This window comes from Penaeus monodon, chromosome 35, assembly GCF_015228065.2.
Source record: "Penaeus monodon isolate SGIC_2016 chromosome 35, NSTDA_Pmon_1, whole genome shotgun sequence".
NCBI classification, from domain to species: Eukaryota; Metazoa; Arthropoda; class Malacostraca; order Decapoda; family Penaeidae; genus Penaeus; species Penaeus monodon.
Genome location: NC_051420.1, coordinates 29,360,418 through 29,365,417, shown reverse-complemented (window position 1 = coordinate 29,365,417; position 5,000 = coordinate 29,360,418).

Below are 5,000 nucleotides of genomic sequence, written 5' to 3'. Positions count from 1 at the left end.
AGATATTCAATTTATTTATATGAATATATGCATATTACAAACTGATCGTTCTGTGTTTTTCCTACATGGAATATTAGTATGCACTATAGAGAATCCCAAGTCATGCTGTTGATAAAACGTATGGTAGAAACAAAATGGATATATTCAAACAATATATGAACATCCCGTAGAGTTTTGGCCGTGAATTCAAGTAAATCGACATCAGCTCAGGAAGTCACCCTAGTCTAGGAGAAATGCCATTTTCAGTCTTTCAAATGGCTTATTATAAACACACACACACACACACACACACACACACACACACACACACACACACACACACACACACACACACACACACACACACACACACACACACACTAATTGATTTGGGTGTTTCATTATCATTAGTTACGTTTTAATTAACTCAGCGTCTCCCCTTGACATGTGTTTGCTAACTGTGTACTTTTTAAATATAAAGAGGAAAGTAATAACCATACAGTACAAAGAGAATAACAAGGAATCGCAACTCCAAAGATTTATCGGTATGGAAATACCCTCGCCAAGGTGCTACGGATATTTAAGGCACTTCTTTTCTGGAGTCACTACGTATTTTAGGGCATCAAATATAGTGAATAATCCCTTACATTAAGCTTGTATGAAGTACTGAAATACTCTCGTGTCAATTAATGAAGTAAGGGTATTATGATAAAAAGAGAAATGAACCTAGTTGAATGTATTAAGTTAAAGCTGACAGATGGATTACCACGAATGAGATGACTAGTGACTGCCATGCTCCATTACAATCATTTTTGAGTAACCTTTCTTAGGGGTCATCCATTTTCACCAACGTAGTAAAAGTACTCTTTTCCCAAGACTCCTCCCCCTCTCCATGGAGCAAAATGATAAAAATAATAACCACTACGACAGGATCTTTATTCTTATGACGTTTTAAAAGGCGTAGCCAGACACTAATGGTACGGTTTATACGTTCATGAAAGTTGCGAAAAAATGGATGTTTCCTTAGATTCAATTTTTTTAAGACTGAAGAATGGAATGAAGGAAAAGTCTTCGAGAACCAAAGAAGCGTTAGAAATATTCCGAGTCGAGCAAAGGCAGATTGTGGTTCCAGTGAGGATTTCTGCTTTCAAAAATCGAAACCAGCGAACGAAATAACAACAATAATATGAAAGGTGTAAAAGAATAAATAACATCATTAGGTTTCAATTTTCATAAAAAAAATATATGCATAATATTTATGCAATACTTTTATACATTTAGAACATAGCGTTTTGCTTTGATTTTAACATAATATTTATTGTAATTTATATTTATTTACAAGACATTTTTTGATTTTTAAGGTTTTAAATATCTGAACATTTCAACCCAACAATGTATTCGCCGCTAATGACCTTAGTGTTGACGGGGCAGCTAAATTTTAAATATTCAAACCATATCTTTTTAGTAGACCAACATCCTGTTCTTTGAGGAAACGGGAACCCAAGCTCTCTTTTGTTGACTTTAAAGGATTTGGGAGAAAAGAATCCAACCCTCCTCTTCATCCCTCTCCTCCCTAATCGTTCCTTCTTATATTATTATTTTCTTTATCTTCTTGCTCTTCTTGTTATTGCTATTGTTATAATTATTATTGTATCATCTTCATTATTACTATCATCGTCATTATCATCATTATGCCACTATTTCCTTGTTCTTCTTTTCTTTCTCCTTTTACTGCATCTTCTTTCTGCTGTTATTGTAACTGTTATTTTCTCTTTTCCTTTACTTCATAGAAAGGTATTTCCTTCCGGGAACGCTCTTGAAGGCGGTTGTTTATTTAAGAAAGTCGCCGACTAAACAAACAAAAAGAAAGAAAAAAAAGCAAAAGAAAAACTAGGGGAAAAAGAGGTATAGAAAAAAAATAAGGAAGAAAAAAGTAATATATCAGATTTTTTTTTTGAGGTCCCTAGGTCAGAAATAGATGTAGGAAAAGGGAGAGACAGAGATAGAAAGATAAACAGAAAGAGGGGGGCGAGAGGAGGGAAAATCCCGTCCAGCTTTGCCGTTTTATTTGTTTCATTTATAACAAGAATCGTCATTTACTATTTATTATTTTGACTCGATACCTTATGTAAACAAAGCTTCTGGTTCGCGTCGTTAAGAGACTCGCTTTCTCTCTTTCCTTCGCTGTCTCTGTTCCTTTTCCTTTCCTCTCTCGCTTCCTTTCTCTCTCCCTTCCTTTCCCATTCTTTCTCTCTCTAAATATTTCTATCCCCGAGTTAGTTATCTTAAAAGAGAATATTAATAGTCTGATACTTTATTGATATAAGGCCGCGGTGGCCGAGTGGTTAGAGCATCGGACTCAAGACTGGCACGACGGCAATCTGAGTTCGAGGGTTCGAGTCACCGGCCGGCGCGTTGTTTCCTTGGGCAAGGAACTTCACCTCGATTGCCTACCTAGCCACTGGGTGGCCAAGCCAGCCCAAGTCAGTGCTGGTCCCAAGCCCGGATAAAATAGAGGGAATGATTACCTAAAAAGGTAACACCGGCACTCTCCGTGGAAAGGAACTGGGGACCCTACCACGTACTCACTCCAAGATCATCACAACATGAAAACTACAATTAAGTATCATGCTGTGAGCACGGCGGCTCAAACATAAACCTACCGTAAAAAAAAAAAAAGATATTGATAACGTGAACTGAAGTACCAAATTTATAATCAGTCAAATGATAGATACATCTAAAGCACCTTTATGGTCTACTTCCTACGTCATATGTAACTTCGTGTATTTTTAATTTTCTGTAATTAGCTACCTTTGGGTATTTTAAGTAGACTGGGTTTAAGCTCATTAGTATCAATCCCCAATTAACTGCTTTCATTTTCCATTTGAAAATAAAATCCAAACTTACTTTCCGTTTAGACCTAAAAGATTCCTGTATAGTCTATCAATATCCAACTTGTATCAATTATTTTTAGTTTTTCTCTGCCATATCGCCGGATTAACATATGCCACTACCTTTAGTATTAAGAACTTGCTATAAACAATTCTCTTTCTCTCTTCAGTCCCTGTGTCCACTCCAGGTCCTGCGTTTCCTTATGATTAATCCTACCGCGTATCACGGAAAAAATATACTACAACTGACATGTTAGATTATATTACCAGGCATCACACACACACACACACATATATGTGTGTGTGTGTGTGTGTGTGTGCGCGTGTGTGTGTGTGTGTGTGTGTGTGTGTGTGTGTGTGTGTGTGTGTGTGTGTGTGTGTGTGTGTGTGTGTGTGTTTTGTGGTGTGTGTGTGTGTGTGTGTGTGTGTGTGTGTTTGTGTGTGTGTGTGTGTGTAAAGGCGGTATTTTGTGTTGGAATCCGGTGAAATTTATAGTTATACCTATACAACATTAGCGTAGTAAATTAGAACCATGTTCATACTACTGCAAAAACGTCAAAAACGAAAACAGTGCCCAAAGTTATAGGCAAAAGCGAACTTCTTGCATCATCTATTTTCGTAAATTTCTTCGGGGTCTCTTAAATCTTGTGGTTTCTTTTGGTGTAATAAGAAAAGGAGTACAGTTGAATACCCTATTGCCTTCAAACAGAAACATGACAGCGTACACATTCTAGTATTTTATCACTTGTATTTGCTTCCCCCTCGAATAAATGGCAAACAAGGGGAATATATATACAAAAGATGAGACAATACACTCTGTACTCATATGATGTGATGGCATTACTTTCCTAGCATATTGTCATATACAATAGACCCTAAATAGAAATACAGCATTTACCTGAACGTTTTAACGAGATGGAGGACCAATATGCTAATAATGGAAAATGAATAACGATTAGTTTAAGCAATGTTAGGGTTTTAAATTCCATTATATCAGTATGCCATGTTTAGAACTTAGAACTGTACAGAACTTTCATGCGACTACGTTCAACTTTAGGGTATTAATGACTTTGAATGTATATCTTGACATCATTCACGCGATTAGCTGCTCAGTTAACCGTACTAATGATTTACGTAATCCACGAACAGACGCTTCACATGGCATATCATGAACACCAGTAATTTCTTATTTAAACTAAGCTGAGGAAATTGAAATACTGTTTATATTGAAGTATAAACACACACACACACACATACACACACACACACACACACACACACACACACACATATATATATATATATATATATATATATATATATATATATATATATATATATATATATATATATATATATTAATAGATAGATAGACAGAATAGATAGATAGATAGATAGATAGATGGACAAAAAGACAGACAGACAGACAGACAGACAAATAGATGGACAGACAGATAGATAGATAGATAGACAGATGGACAAACAGGCAGACAGACAGACAGATAGATAGATAGATAGATAGATAGATAAATAGATAGATTGATAGATAGATAGATAGATTGATAGATAGATAGACAGACAGACAGACAGACAGACAGACAGACAGACACACACACACACACACACACACACACACACACACACACACACACACACACACACACACACACACACAGCCAGACAGTCAGTCAGTTAGACATATAGACAGACTCAGACTGATAGATAGGCAGAAAGATGGATACACAGAAGGTTAATGAAGAAACTTGTTCCTTTGATCTTCAAAAGCAGCAAAACGTAAACAAGGTCTCGGTGTAAAATTCAAGATAAGAGCAATAAGGCCATAACCGTTTCCAGTGTTCCCACAACAAGATGCATCGAACACTTAGAGATACAGGGTACATGGAGATGAAATATGATGAAACTACTATAGCAACAGTGTCAATTGCAATGCACCATCATTCCTAGTACTGTAAAATACTGGCATGCACATCATCTGGTTACATATAATGTATAGAATCACTGATGACGGTAATACTAATATTAGGTAATATATATATTCATGATTTCATGATATAGGTACAGTCACTAGTTAAAGATGTCGAAAAATGAAGAAAGAGATGAATAAATATG